General features: G+C 44.6%; 6 non-coding genes across 6 annotated transcripts in view; all 6 read right to left on the bottom strand.

Moving 5' to 3' along the window:
- The window catches only part of trnaq-cug, a 72-nt gene extending 1 nt beyond the window's left edge, over positions 1 to 71 (bottom strand). The window contains exon 1 of the tRNA in view: positions 1 to 71. This exon is cut by the window's left edge and continues 1 nt beyond it. This is a non-coding gene — a tRNA (tRNA-Gln).
- A 961-nt stretch (positions 72 to 1032) lies between these two features.
- Positions 1033 to 1114, bottom strand: trnas-aga. Its single transcript has one exon. It is a non-coding gene; the product is annotated as a tRNA-Ser (tRNA).
- Positions 1115 to 1473: 359 nt separating this feature from the next.
- On the bottom strand, positions 1474 to 1545 carry trnaq-cug. Its single transcript has one exon. It is a non-coding gene; the product is annotated as a tRNA-Gln (tRNA).
- Positions 1546 to 2505: 960 nt separating this feature from the next.
- Positions 2506 to 2587, bottom strand: trnas-aga. The gene has a single exon. It is a non-coding gene; the product is annotated as a tRNA-Ser (tRNA).
- Positions 2588 to 3463: 876 nt separating this feature from the next.
- On the bottom strand, positions 3464 to 3535 carry trnaq-uug. Its single transcript has one exon. It is a non-coding gene; the product is annotated as a tRNA-Gln (tRNA).
- A 256-nt stretch (positions 3536 to 3791) lies between these two features.
- trnaq-cug lies at positions 3792 to 3863 on the bottom strand. The gene has a single exon. It is a non-coding gene; the product is annotated as a tRNA-Gln (tRNA).
- Between the last annotated feature and the right edge of the window lie 11604 nt (positions 3864 to 15467).

Below are 15467 nucleotides of genomic sequence, written 5' to 3'. Positions count from 1 at the left end.
GGTTCCACCGAGATTTGAACTCGGATCACTGGATTCAGAGTCCAGAGTGCTAACCATTACACCATGGAACCTTAGCTGGCGCCTCTTAGACCCTGTAATAAGGTGCATTTATGGTCACGATATTCAAAGATAATGCCTTTGTTTCTGAGTAATCTTCTTTAGGTATCTTTGTTATTGGCCCATAAGTTAGTGACCATTTCCTTTCACACTTTAATATAGTGATTGGAAAGGGGTGGTACTTCCTCTTTAACCTCCATCTTCTGGCCTGGGTGGATGTGTCTGGGGAGCCTGTTGACAGACATCAAGGTCCAGTTAAGAGCTCTGCCCTTGAGGGGCAACCCTTCTAGTGAAGTCGGGGAGAGTCTAGTTGGAAGCCAAGAAAATGCATATGCACTTTTTTTTTATTTGGGGTTTGTACATGCCCCATACTTTGGTAAATCTACGCATATTGGGAATCAGGCTGTTTAATAGACTCCTAGCGTTCATATTTTGGGTGATTTGCCTCTGTATGTAAGAAATAATGCAAGATGAATGTGGAAAATCCCAAACTATTAGGTTTTTTGTTGGTTTGTTTTTAAATGTCAGAAACAGTGCTACGTTTAGGACACCTTTGCAGTTGGGTATTTTGGTGTCGGTCGGAATCTTTGTTGGATTTGTCAGAATGTCTTCTTTCCAAACATATGGGGCTTTTGGAGGTCCAGCATAGCTGTTTTTGCTATCTAGAAGGTGGCACCTAAAGGGAATCCCATAGTCAGCAGGAACCGAGCCTGCGCGGGGAGGCTTCAAGTACGTGACTTTAACCACGCATAGATTTCTTGTTTTTATGGTTTTGAGCCAAACCACCTTCCTTTGCCCTTTTGAATGCCTCCAGAATACAGCTATCTGGATATCCATCCTTTTCACAGGTTGTTTAAGGTCATGACAAGCACGCAAACTGCATTTTGCGGGGATTTCTTGCAAATGACAAGTCCATTACTCATTTCAGATCAGCCAAAGTTATACCCAGGGAGGGAGAGGCAACTAAAGACCAAGCATAGTCGGCAGGATTCAAACCTGCGCGGGGAGACCCCAATGGATTTCTAGTCCATCGCCTTAACCACTCGGCCACGACTACTGCGCCAGAGTTGTGATTTAGACTGCTGACCGAAGCTGCATGATGCCGTAACTTCCGGCCCTCGGTCAAAGGCTCGTCGGGTAGTATCGGATGTGATTCGCACGCAAGCTAAGTGGATCCAAGTTGTAACCAACTGACTTGAGGGAAAAGTCATTGGTGTACACGGCTTTGCAGAAAGCTACCAGAAGTTTAGGCCGCATTAAATTTCATTAGGTTGTTCGTGGCCGGGTGACTTTTTGGTATGCAATTTACGACAACGTTTCCATAATAATGAATGCGCTAACAGATTGTCCTAAAGTCACCTTCAGCCTGCATCTGAAACATTGTTTGTCTTGCATGAGACGCGGGTCGCAAAGAGTAGGTTCCACCGAGATTTGAACTCGGATCACTGGATTCAGAGTCCAGAGTGCTAACCATTACACCATGGAACCTTAGCTGGCGCCTCTTAGACCCTGTAATAAGGTGCATTTATGGTCACGATATTCAAAGATAATGCCTTTGTTTCTGAGTAATCTTCTTTAGGTATCTTTGTTATTGGCCCATAAGTTAGTGACCATTTCCTTTCACACTTTAATATAGTGATTGGAAAGGGGTGGTACTTCCTCTTTAACCTCCATCTTCTGGCCTGGGTGGATGTGTCTGGGGAGCCTGTTGACAGACATCAAGGTCCAGTTAAGAGCTTTGCCCTTGAGGGGCAACCCTTCTAGTGAAGTCGGGGAGAGTCTAGTTGGAAGCCAAGAAAATGCATATGCACTACTTTTATTTGGGGTTTGTACATGCCCCATACTTTGGTAAATCTACGCATATTGGGAATCAGGCTGTTTAATAGACTCCTAGTGTTCATATTTTGGGTGATTTGCCTCTGTATGTAAGAAATAATGCAAGATGAGCGTGGAAAATCCCAAACTATTAGGTTTTTTGTTGGTTTGTTTTTAAATGTCAGAAACAGTGCTACGTTTAGGACACCTTTGCAGTTTGGTATTTTGGTGTCGGTCGGAATCTTTGTTGGATTTGTCAGAATGTCTTCTTTCCAAACATATGGGGCTTTTGGGGGGTCCAGCATAGCTCTTTTTGCTATCTAGAAGGTGGCACCTAAAGGGAATCCCGTAGTCAGCAGGAAACGAGCCTGCGCGGGGAGGCTTCAAGTACGTGACTTTAACCACGCATAGATTTCTTGTTTTTATGGTTTTGAGCCAAACCACCTTCCTTTGCCCTTTTGAATGCCTCCAGAATACAGCTATCTGGATATCCATCCTTTTCACAGGTTGTTTAAGGTCATGACATGCACGCAAACTGCATTTTGCGGGGATTTCTTGCAAATGACAAGTCCATTACTCATTTCAGATCAGCCAAAGTTATACCCAGGGAGGGAGAGGCAACTAAAGACCAAGCGTAGTCGGCAGGATTCGAACCTGCGCAGGGAGATCTCAATGGATTTCTAGTCCATCGCCTTAACCACTCGGCCACGAATACTGAACCGGAGCTGTGATTTAGACTGCTGACCCAAGCTGCATGATGCCGTAACTTCCGGCCCTCGGTCAAAGGCTCATCGAGTAGTATCGGATGTGATTCGCATGCAAGCTAAGTGGATCCAAGTTGTAACCAACTGACTTCGTCTGGCATGAGGGAAAAGTCATTGGTGTACACGGCTTTGCAGAAAGCAAACAGAAGTTTCGCAGCATTAAATTTCATTAGGTTGTTCGTGGCCGGGTGACTTTTTGGTATGCAACTTACGACAACGTTTCCATAATAAGCCTTTGTTGAGCAGAGAGTAGGTGCGTCCTTATTTTAGACAGCAGATTCCTTTCTTCCTCTTTTGAAAGTATTCAGTAGCTGTCAAAAGGGCCCTTTTCTTTGGGGGTTGTTAGCAGCATTTGAGGCAGGGCAAAGATGTTTATTGCATGTTTTGCCTGGTGATCCAGAAAACTTCAGCAGGCATGTAGGTCACCGATAGAAGTTTTTGCTGTGCAGAGGAGCAACTAGTGCGGAACCAGTAGCTGTTAGGATTTGAACCTGCGCGGGGGAAAGCCCAACGAATTTCAAATCCATCGTCTTAACCACTCGGTCACGAATGCAGAGCCTCAGCTGACAAAGTGGTTTTATGACTCAGCGGGAGCTGACCAAATAAGGCCACTGGGCTGGGAGTACCTTGTGCTAGACGTACACGTGATGTGATTCAGACGCAAGAACACATTTGATTCTGCTACAGATCTATACACCCATAGAACTTGATTGAGGCTTTGAACCACAAACTTCTCTGTTAACTGCGCTAACAGATTGTCCTATAGTCACCTTCGGCCTGCTTCTGAAACTTTGTTTGCGTTGCATGAGATACGGGTGGTCAAGAGAAGGTTCCACCGAGATTTGAACTCGGATCGCTGGATTCAAAGTCCAGAGTGCTGACCATTACACCATGGAACCTTCGTTGGCGCCTGACTTAAGCAAATTGGGCAACTGGGCACAGAGTACCTTGTGCTTGACATACGCGTCATGTGATTCAGATGCAAGAATACATTTGATTCTGGGACAGATCTATACACCCATAAAACTTGATTGAGGCTTTGAACCACAAACTTCTCGGTTAGCGACGGAATGCGCTAACAGATTGTCCTAATGTCACCTTCAGCCTGCATCTGAAACATTGTTTGTCTTGCATGAGACGCGGGTCGCAAAGAGAAGGTTCCACCGAGATTTGAACTCTGATCACTGGATTCAGAGTCCAGAGTGCTAACCATTACACCATGGAACCTTAGCTGGCGCCTCTTAGACCCTGTAATAAGGTGCATTTATGGTCACGATATTCAAAGATAATGCCTTTGTTTCTGAGTAATCTTCTTTAGGTATCTTTGTCACCTTCGGCCTGCTTCTGAAACTTTGTTGGTGTTGCATGAGATACGGGTGGTAAAGTGAAAGTTCCACAGATATTTGAACCTGGATCGCTTGATTCAAAGTCCAGAGTGCTGACCATTACACCATGGAACCTTCACTGGTGCATGACTTAAAGGGATTATGTCATGGGAAAAAATATTTTTTTCAAAATGAATCAGTTAATAGTGCTGCACCAGCAGAATTCTGCACTGAAATCCATTTCTCAAAAGTGTAAACAGATATTTTTATATTCAATTTTGAAATCTGACATGGGGCTAGACATTTGTCAATTTCCCAGCTGCCCCTGGTCATGTGACTTGTGCCTGCACTTTAGGAGAGAAATGCTTTCTGGCAGGCTGCTGATTTTCCTTCTCAATGTAACTGAATGTGTCTCAGTGGGACATGGGTTTTTACTATTGAGTGTTGTTCTTAGATCTAACAGGCAGCTGTTATCTTGTGTTAGGGAGCTGTTATCTGGTTACCTTCCCATTGTTCTTTTGTTTGGCTGCTGGGAGAAAAAGGGAGGGGGGTGATATCATTCCAACTTGCAGTACAGCAGTAAAGAGTGATTGAAGTTTATTAGAGCACAAGTCACATGACTTGGGGCAGCTGGGAAATTGACAATATGTCTAGCCCCATGTCAGATTTCAAAATTAAATATAAAAAAATCTGTTTGCTGGATTTCAGTGCAGAATTCTTCTGGAGCAGCACTATTAACTGATTCATTTTGAAAAAATTTTTTTTCCCCATGACAGTATCCCTTTAAGCAAATAGGGCAACTGGGCATGGAGAACCTTGTGCTCGACATACGTGTCATGTGATTCAGATGCAAGAATACATTTGATTCTGCGACAGATCTATACACCCATAAAACTTGATTGAGGCTTTGAACCACAAACTTCTCGGTTAGCGACGGAATGCGCTAACAGATTGTCCTAAAGTCACCTTCAGCCTGCATCTGAAACATTGTTTGTCTTGCATGAGACGCGGTTCGCAAAGAGAAGGTTCCACTGAGATTTGAACTTGGATCACTGGATTCAGGGTCCAGAGTGCTAACCATTACACCATGGAACCTTAGCTGGCGCGTCTTAGACCCTGTAATAAGGTGCATTTATGGTCACGATATTCAAAAATAATGCCTTTGTTTCTGAGTAATCTTCTTTAGGTATCTTTGTTATTGGCCCATAAGTTAGTGACCATTTCCTTTCACACTTTAATATAGTGATTGGAAAGGGGTGGTACTTCCTCTTTAACCTCCATCTTCTGGCCTGGGTGGATGTGTCTGGGGAGCCTGTTGACAGACATCAAGGTCCAGTTAAGAGCTCTGCCCTTGAGGGGCAACCCTTCTAGTGAAGTCGGGGAGAGTCTAGTTGGAAGCCAAGAAAATGCATATGCACTATTTTTATTTGGGGTTTGTACATGCCCCATACTTTGGTAAATCTACGCATATTGGGAATCAGGCTGTTTAATAGACTCCTAGCGTTCATATTTTGGGTGATTTGCCTCTGTATGTAAGAAATAATGCAAGATGAATGTGGAAAATCCCAAACTATTAGGTTTTTTGTTGGTTTGTTTTTAAATGTCAGAAACAGTGCTACGTTTAGGACACCTTTGCAGTTGGGTATTTTGGTGTCGGTCGGAATCTTTGTTGGATTTGTCAGAATGTCTTCTTTCCAAACATATGGGGCTTTTGGGGGTCCAGCATAGCTGTTTTTGCTATCTAGAAGGTGGCACCTAAAGGGAATCCCGTAGTCAGCAGGAGCCGAGCCTGCGCGTGGAGGCTTCAAGTACGTGACTTTAACCACGCATAGATTTCTCGTTTTTATGGTTTTGAGCCAAACCACCATCCTTTACCCTTTATTATGGTTTTGAGCCGAACCACCTTCTTTTGCCCTTTTGAATGCCTCCAGAATACAGCTATCTGGATATCCATCCTTTTCTCAGGTTGTTTAAGGTCATGACAAGCATGCAAACTTGCAAATGACAAAATCACTTAATCTTGTGTATGCAGTAGAATGGGCTATTTGATACCCAGACTGCATTGAGGAGGTATATCTGAAACATTCCTATCTGGGGAAAAGGAACCACTGCTTTTACAATAGAGAGGTGCTGCAGCAGTTTTTTTTTCTTGTATGTCTATGTAAACCCCTGGCAAGGGCTTCCAGACTGCTTTGCACCCAACTCACAAGTAGGATTGCTACCTGGCCAGTATTTTACCAGCCTGGCTGGTAAAAATGATGGTTGATCCCCATGTTATTAACAGGGAAAAAAGATAAATATATAGGAAGGCAGAAAAGGTGGCAACCCTACGCACAAGGTTAAATAAGGTTGTTGAAGTCAGTGCAAAAACCCTTCAGAGGGGCCCAGCATACTCATATCCCCATCCTCCAGCCCACTTCCTGCCCACATCCCACCTGACTCTACCCATGTCCCACCCTGACTTTCGTCTCCTTCCTCTCCAGTAAGAGAGCGGCTGGGAGGAGGGGTTTTCTTATTAGCTATAGAAGAAGCAGGCCCCTCTGTTCCCCAGGCCCCCTGCAACTGTGGCCTCTGCTTCCTCTATAGTTACGCCACTGGTTAAAGCACACACAATATCGACTACTCTGGAAACATGAATGGGCTGTGAATTTAGTTGGTACTGAAGAAATTATCAAGGATAGCACTGGTGATAGTGTGGCATCTTTATGGGAGGGGGGGATCACATAGGGTGACTTATTATTTGCGAAGAAAGAACTAACGTTATAATCGAAATATACCAAAATTTTAGGCAAGCTTTTCACTCTACTGCGCCTGCCTGGGCCCAAAGAAAAAAAAGAATGACGTGGAAGGATATCAGAGTGAATGAGCTCTGACATATACCCTGGGTCGCTGTCGTTTTAAGTAAACAGGGGCACCAGCCAGGGTTAAGTAGTTATAATCACTGTGAGATGCCTAAGATTTGGAATTACCCAGTCATTATACCTTTCCTTCTCTTTTAAATATTGGTTTCCCTGGACACAGTAAAGGAGATATGCACCACGAGATATTATAGCAGGTAATTATTAAAAGAGAAACATACATATCATGTTTTCTCTTTTACATCTTGTAAGATATGTGTGTAAAAAGGGCACTCTTTTGTGTGTATTTCACCAGTGTTAGACTGGTGAATATAAAACTCCATTGAAATATGTGCGTTGCTGCAGCAAGCATTGCTGAATTTGTATACCGGCTTAGGAGAAGCTGGATAATGGGTGCCTGGAGTGAATGGAGGAGAACAGGGTGGGCTTCTATTCCATGCTCCATTAATTGTTTCCAGATGCCTAAGTAGAGGTAGCTAGTTAATTAAGCTGTAGTTAAAGGGCATGTAAAGGCAAAAAAAATAAAATCCCATTTTTACTTTCTTTAATGAAAAAGAAACATATCTCCAATATACTTCAATTAAAAAATGTGTAACGTTTTTATAAGAAACCTGACTGTATGCAGTGAAATTCTCCCTTCATTTACTGCTGTGGATAGGAATTGTGAGATGGTCCCTAACTGCTGAGCAGGGAAACAATCATACTTATGAACAGCAGGGGGAGCCCCCGCCTTACTTCCCAGCCATGCAGAACTCAAGCAGCTTTGTTTATGATGATCCCTAAGCAGCCCAGACCACACTGAGCATGTGCACAGTCTTAGTTTTGCAAAGATGTTTAACAAAGTTACAAGATGGTGACCCCTGTAGCCAACTTTGAAAGCATAAATTATTTGTTTGATTAGGCTTGTGGTGTAGTAAGTTCATGTTTATATTTAGTATACAAAATACAGCATTTCTAGCCTTATTTTATTTTAGACTTTACATGTCCTTTAAAATTAAGTATGAGATTACACCTCAGTGCTTCTCCCTTGAGACCTCCTTGAGTGGAGGAGGGTGAGTGGCCCATGGACAGCTCCATGTGCAGTGTGTTTACCTGGGAAAGAAAGTGTGATTCCCCACTGAGCAAAATGTTGGAGAGAGCTCCAAAGGATTGGAGAGAGAAAGAGAGAAACCCCTCCCCAGAGAGTGTCAAGAGTGAGTCCAAGAAAGGATTCTGGGACCTGTGTACATCCATGCCTGTGAGCACTGGAAAATTGTGTCTGTGTGAAGTGGAATTGCTATTCCCTATGTTGAAGCAAGTGTGCCGAACCTGATCATTGTGTTTATTAGGGATGTCGCGGACTGTTCGCGCTCGCCGAATGTTCGCGAACGTCGTGCGACGTTCGCCATTTTGGGTTCGCCTTAGCTGGCACTTTTTTTTGACCTCTCACCCCCAGACCAGCAGATACATGGCAGCCAATCAGGAAGCTCTCCCTCCTGGACCACCCCCACACCCCCTGGACCACTCCCCTTCCATATATAAACTGAAGCCCTGCAGCGTTTTTTCATTCTGCCTGTGTGTGCTTGGAAGAGCTAGTGTAGGGAGAGAGCTGTTAGTGATTTGAGGGACAGTTGATAGTAAGTTTGCTGGCTAGTAATCTACTTGATACTGCTCTGTATTGGAGGGACAGAACTCTGCAGGGATTTGAGGGACATTTTAGGTTAGGTAGCTTTGCTGGCTAGTAATCTACCTTCTACTGCAGTGCTCTGTATGTAGCTGCTGTGGGCACTGATCTCTTCTGATCTCATCTGCTGACTGCTGTAATAACCCAATAGTCCTTGTAAGGACTGCTTTTATTTTCTTTTTTGTTTTTTTTACTTTGCTACTATAAGAGCCCAGTGCTATTAGTCTAGCTGTGTTGGGGAGTGGGACTGGTGTGCTACTGTGCTGCTCCTAGTAGTTCAGCAGTACCAACCCGAGTAATTTTTTTTTTTAATATACATATATTTTTTTTTTTATTTTACTTATCTTACTGTTCTTTAACGTGTCCAGTGCTGTTTGCTGTTCTTCATAGTAGTGCACCAATAGTAGTGCACTTGCAGGCATTATTTGCCCAGTGTGTTCTTCAAACAACTGCCATCTAGCTGTGTGAGCTTTTTCACATTCTGTCTAAATATAAATAATAATACCGTCTCCAGAACCACCACCCGAGTGACGTTTTTCAAGCAGCAATAATATATTCCGTATCCACTGCTGTAGTAGTGTATACGTTGACCTTGTAGGCATTGTTTGCCCAGTGTGTTCTTCAAACAACTGCCATCTAGCTGTGTGAGCTTTTTCACATTCTGTCTAAATATCAATAATAATACCGTCTCCAGAAACACCACCCGAGTGACGTTTTTCAAGCAGCAATAATATATTCCGTATCCACTGCTGTAGTAGTGTATACGTTGACCTTGTAGGCATTGTTTGCCCAGTGTGTTCTTCAAACAACTGCCATCTAGCTGTGTGAGCTTTTTCACATTCTGTCTAAATATCAATAATAATACCGTCTCCAGAACCACCACCCGAGTGACGTTTTTCAAGCAGCAATAATATATTCCGTATCCACTGCTGTAGTAGTGTATACGTTGACCTTGCAGGCATTGTTTCAATTTGTTTGCCCAGTGTGTTCTACAAACAACTGCCATCTAGCTGTGTGAGCTTTTTCACATTCTGTCTAAATATCAATAATAATACCGTCTCCAGAACCACCACCCGAGTGACGTTTTTCAAGCAGCAATAATATATTCCGTATCCACTGCTGTAGTAGTTTATACGTTGACCTTGTAGGCATTGTTTGCCCAGTGTGTTCTTCAAACAACTGCCATCTAGCTGTGTGAGCTTTTTCACATTCTGTCTAAATATCAATAATAATACCATCTCCAGAACCACCACCCGAGTGACGTTTTTCAAGCAGCAATAATATATTCCGTATCCACTGCTGTAGTAGTGTATACGTTGACCTTGCAGGCATTGTTTCAATTTGTTTGCCCAGTGTGTTCTTCAAACAACTGCCATCTAGCTGTGTGAGCTTTTTCACATTCTGTCTAAATATCAATAATAATACCGTCTCCAGAACCACCACCTGAGTGATGTTTTTCAAGCAGCAATTATATATTCCGTATCCACTGCTGTAGTAGTGTATACGTTGACCTTGCAGGCATTGTTTCAATTTGTTTGCCCAGTGTGTTCTTCAAACAACTGCCATCTAGCTGTGTGAGCTTTTTCACATTCTGTCTAAATATCAATAATAATACCGTCTCCAGAACCACCACCCGAGTGACGTTTTTCAAGCAGCAATAATATATTCCGTATCCACTGCTGTAGTAGTGTATACGTTGACCTTGCAGGCATTGTTTGAATTTGTTTGCCCAGTGTGTTCTTCAAACAACTGCCATCTAGCTGTGTGAGCTTTTTCACATTCTGTCTAAATATCAATAATAATACCGTCTCCAGAACCACCACCCGAGTGACGTTTTTCAAGCAGCAATAATATATTCCGTATCCACTGCTGTAGTAGTGTATACGTTGACCTTGTAGGCATTGTTTCAATTTGTTTGCCCAGTGTGTTCTTCAAACAACTGCCATCTAGCTGTGTGAGCTTTTTCACATTCTGTCTAAATATCAATAATAATACCGTCTCCAGAACCACCACCTGAGTGACGTTTTTCAAGCAGCAATAATATATTCCGTATCCACTGCTGTAGTAGTGTATACGTTGACCTTGCAGGCATTGTTTCAATTTGTTTGCCCAGTGTGTTCTTCAAACAACTGCCATCTAGCTGTGTGAGCTTTTTCACATTCTGTCTAAATATCAATAATAATACCGTCTCCAGAACCACCACCCGAGTGACGTTTTTCAAGCAGCAATAATATATTCCGTATCCACTGCTGTAGTAGTGTATACGTTGACCTTGTAGGCATTGTTTGCCCAGTGTGTTCTTCAAACAACTGCCATCTAGCTGTGTGAGCTTTTTCACATTCTGTCTAAATATCAATAATAATACCGTCTCCAGAACCACCACCCGAGTGACGTTTTTCAAGCAGCAATAATATATTCCGTATCCACTGCTGTAGTAGTGTATACGTTGACCTTGCAGGCATTGTTTCAATTTGTTTGCCCAGTGTGTTCTTCAAACAACTGCCATCTAGCTGTGTGAGCTTTTTCACATTCTGTCTAAATATCAATAATAATACCGTCTCCAGAAACACCACCTGAGTTGTTGTTGTTGTTTTAAGAATAATGCCAGGCAAAGGCAGGCCGCCACGCAGAGGCACTAGGGGCCGTGCTGCTATGCTATCCTGTGGCCCTAGGAAATTGCCCAGTTTTAAAAAGGCAATGACCCTGAACTCCCAAAATGCTGAAGAGGTAGTTGACTGGCTTACACAGCACACCCCATCCTCTACCGTTTCTAACTTTACCACAACATCCTCATCCTCCACTGCTATGGGCACCCCACGCAACGCCCACCGGCGCCCCTTCTTCACTGGAGTCAGAGGAGTTATTTTCACATGAGTTTCTTGAACTGAGTGATGCGCAACCATTATTGGCAGAAGAAGATGAAGGAGATGAGGACGTTACACCAGATTTAATTCTGGCAGAGAACACAACAGAGATGGACATAATGAGTGATGAGGAGGTCCCCGCTGCTGCTTCCTTTTGTGAGCTGTTAGAAGAAATTGATGCATCTGAGGAGAATGATGATGAGGAGATTGATGTTTTGTGGGTGCCCAGTAGAAGAGAGCAAGAGGAGGATAGTTCAGATGGAGAGACGGAGAGTCAGAGAGGCAGGAGGAGAATAAGACTTAGAAGAAGCAGGGAGGACAGCTCGCAGGGAACAGTAGGGCAACAACATGTATCGGCACCTGTGGTCAGCCGGCCAATGCACCCGCCATTGCCGCCAACGCCGCCAACTTCTACTGTTACCGCCAGATTGCCAGCTTCAAAAAGGTCAGCAGTATGGGATTTTTTTAATGTGTGTGCCTCTGACAAAAGCGTTGTAATTTGCAATGAGTGCAGTCAGAAACTGAGTCTTGGGAAGCCCAACAGCCACATAGGTACAACTTCTATGCGAAGGCACATGAACGGCAAGCACAAAGCACTTTGGGAGCAACACCTCAAAGGCAACAGACAAACTAAAAGCCACCCTCCTTCTGGTCCAGCATCTTACTGCTCTACCTCTGCTGTACTTCACCCGTCTGAACCACCCTCCACTCCGCCTTCCACCTTGACCACCAGTTCCCATTCCCAGTCATCTGCCCCCAGCCAAGTTTCTGTGAGGGCCATGTTTGAGCGTAAGAAGCCAATGTCTGCGAGTCACCCCCTTGCCCGGCGTCTGACAGCTGGCTTGTCTGCACTCTTAGCCCGCCAGCTTTTACCATACCAGCTGGTGGACTCTGAGGCCTTCCGCAAATTTGTAGCAATTGGGACACCACAGTGGAAGGTACCCAGCCACAATTTTTTTTCAAAAAAGGGAATACCACACCTGTACCACCATGTGCAGAGCCAAGTCACCGCATCTCTGTCACTTAGTGTTGGGCCAAAGGTCCATATGACTACTGACGCATGGTCCTCCAAGCATGGTCAGGGCAGGTATGTCACCTACACTGCCCACTGGGTGAACTTGGTAATGGCTGGGAAGCAGGGAATGTGTGGCTCAACAACAACAGTGGAGTTGGTGTCACCGCCACGGATTGCACGTGGTTCTGCCACCACCTCTACTCCTCCTTCGCTCTCTACCTCATCTTCTTCCTCTTCTTCCTCCTCTGCTGCTGGGTCCTCCTCCTCCACACCTGTGCACCCCCAGCTCCCCCTAGGCTATTCGACGTGCCAGGTACGCCGTTGTCATGCTGTCTTGGGGATGACGTGCCTGGAAAGCAGAAACCATACCGGATCTGTACTCCTGTCATCTCTGCAGTCACAGGCAGATCGGTGGCTGACCCCACACCAACTGAAGATCGGAAAAGTGGTGTGTGACAACGGAAGCAATCTGTTGGCATCACTGAGACTGGGCAATTTAACACATGTGCCCTGCATGGCACATGTTCTGAATTTAATAGTCCAACGTTTTGTCTCGAAGTACCCAGGATTCCAGGACGTTCTCAGGCAGTCCAGGAAGGTGTCGGCCCATTTCAGACGTTCCTACACAGCCATGGCACGCCTTGCTGACATTCAGCAGCGGTACAACATGCCAGTCAGGCGTTTAATTTGCGACAGCCAGACTCGCTGGAATTCAACGCTCCTCATGTTGGAACGTCTGCTGCAACAACAAAGAGCCGTCAATGAATACCTGTTTGAACTGGGTGGTAGGACTGGATCTGCAGAGCTGGGGATTTTTTTCCCACGTTACTGGGTGCTTATGCGCGATGCCTGCAGGCTCATGCGCCCTTTTGAAGAGGTTACAAACATGGTCAGTCGCACCGAAGGTACCATCAGCGACCTAATACCCTTTGCTTTCTTCCTGGAGCGTGCCGTGCGACGAGTGACAGATGAGGCTGTAGACCAGCGTGACGAGGAGCAGGAAGCGCACGATTTCTGGTCGGAATCACCAGAACGAGCCCAGGCACCTGCTGCAACGCAGGGAGAGGTGTCAGAAGTGGAGTCAGAGGAGGAAGGTGGCTTTGTGGAGGAGGAGGACCAACAGGAGCAGGCTTCCCAGGGGGCTTGTGGTGACCTTTGGGGACCCCTGGTCTTGTACATGGCTGGGGGGAGGAGACCGTGGATGATGTAGTCCTTGATAACGAGGAAGCGGAGATGGATACCTCTGCATCCAACCTTGTGAGAATGGGGTCTTTCATGCTGTCATGCCTGTTGAAGGACCCCCGTATCAAGAGGCTTAAGGAGAAGGACCTGTACTGGGTCGCAACGCTACTAGACCCTCGGTACAAGCATAAAGTGGCAGAAATGTTACCAACGTACCACAAGTCCGAAAGGATGCTGCATTTACAAACCAGCCTGCAAAACATGTTGTACAATGCTTTTAAGGGTGATGTCACTTCAGGAACTCATCAACATTCCAGGGGCAGAGGTGCCAGTAATCCTGCCACGAGCGCACCTGCAAGGACAAAGCACTTTGGCCACTCTGTAACGTCAGACATGCAAATGTTTTTCAGTCCAAGGCAGCGCCAGAACCCTTCTGGATCCACCCTCAAAGAACGCCTCGACCGGCAGGTAGCGGACTACCTGGCATTAACTGCAGATATCGACACTCTGAGGAGCGATGAACCCCTGGACTACTGGGTGCGCAGGCTTGATCTGTGGCCAGAGCTGTCACAATTTGCCATGAACCTCTTGTCTTGCCCCGCCTCAAGTATCCTCTCAGAAAGAACCTTCAGTGCAGCAGGAGGGATTGTAACTGAGAAGAGAACTCGCCTAGGTCACAAAAGTGTGGATTACCTGACCTTTATTAAAATGAACGAGGCGTGGATCTCGGAGGGTTACTGCACGCCGGAAGACTTGTTCTGACTCCCCATGCAGCTGTCCTTCTCTGCACGCCTCATGATTCCACACACAGCTGTCCTTTAGCGTCCTCCTCCCTCCGCCACCGTTACAAACTAGGGTGCAAACCCTACTGGTTTCATTTGAATCCAGGTAAATCCTGAGTTTTTCTGGCCTCTGTGCTTCAGTGGCTGCAACCAAAAAAATTCATATTTTCAGCATTTATATGGCATATTTTTTCTGGCCTCTGTGCTTCAGTGGCTGCGACAAAAAAAATGAATATTTTCAGCATTTATTATGGCATATTTTTCTGGCCTCTGTGCTTCAGTGGCTGCGACAAATTTTTTTATATTTTCAGCATTTATATGGCATATTTTTTCTGGCCTCTGTGCTGCAGTGGCTGCGACAAAAAAAAATGAATATTTTCAGCATTTATATGGCATATTTTTTCTGGCCTCTGTGCTTCAGTGGCTGCGACAAAAAAATGACTATTTTCAGCATTTATATGGCATATTTTTTCTGGCCTCTGTGCTTCAGTGGCTGCGACCAAAAAAATGACGATTTTCAGCATTTATATGGCATATTTTTTCTGGCCTCTGTGCTTCAGTGGCTGCGACAAAAAAAATGACTATTTTTAGCATTTATATGGCATATTTTTTCTGGCCTCTGTGCTTCAGTGGCTGCGACCAAAAAAAATTCATATTTTCAGCATTTATATGGCATATTTTTTTCTGGCCTCTGTGCTTCAGTGGCTGCGACAAAAAAACATTATATTTTTAGCATTCATATGGCATATTTTTTCTGGCCTCTGTGCTTCAGTGGCTGCGACAAAAAAAAATTATATTTTTAGCATTCATATGGCATATTTTTTCTGGCCTCTGTGCTTCAGTGGCTGCGACAAAAAAAAAATTATATTTTTAGCATTCATATGGCATATTTTTTCTGGCCTCTGTGCTTCAGTGGCTGCGACAAATTTTTTTTATATTTTTAGCATTCATATGGCATATTTTTTTCTGGCCTCTGTGCTTCAGTGGCTGCGACAAAAAAAACATAATTTTTCAGGAAAGTACACATGCCTAATTTTTCAGGGTTCTGCAACAGTGGCAAAATCGCATCTTTTATGGTCACCGCAGGTGATCAATAAAGTAGACCAAAACTGGGCCCACACTGCAGAATCAGTGTTTTTTGG

This window comes from Xenopus laevis, chromosome 3L (assembly GCF_017654675.1).
Source record: "Xenopus laevis strain J_2021 chromosome 3L, Xenopus_laevis_v10.1, whole genome shotgun sequence".
Classification (NCBI taxonomy): Eukaryota; Metazoa; Chordata; class Amphibia; order Anura; family Pipidae; genus Xenopus; species Xenopus laevis.
This window is presented reverse-complemented; position numbering and strand designations above follow the sequence as displayed.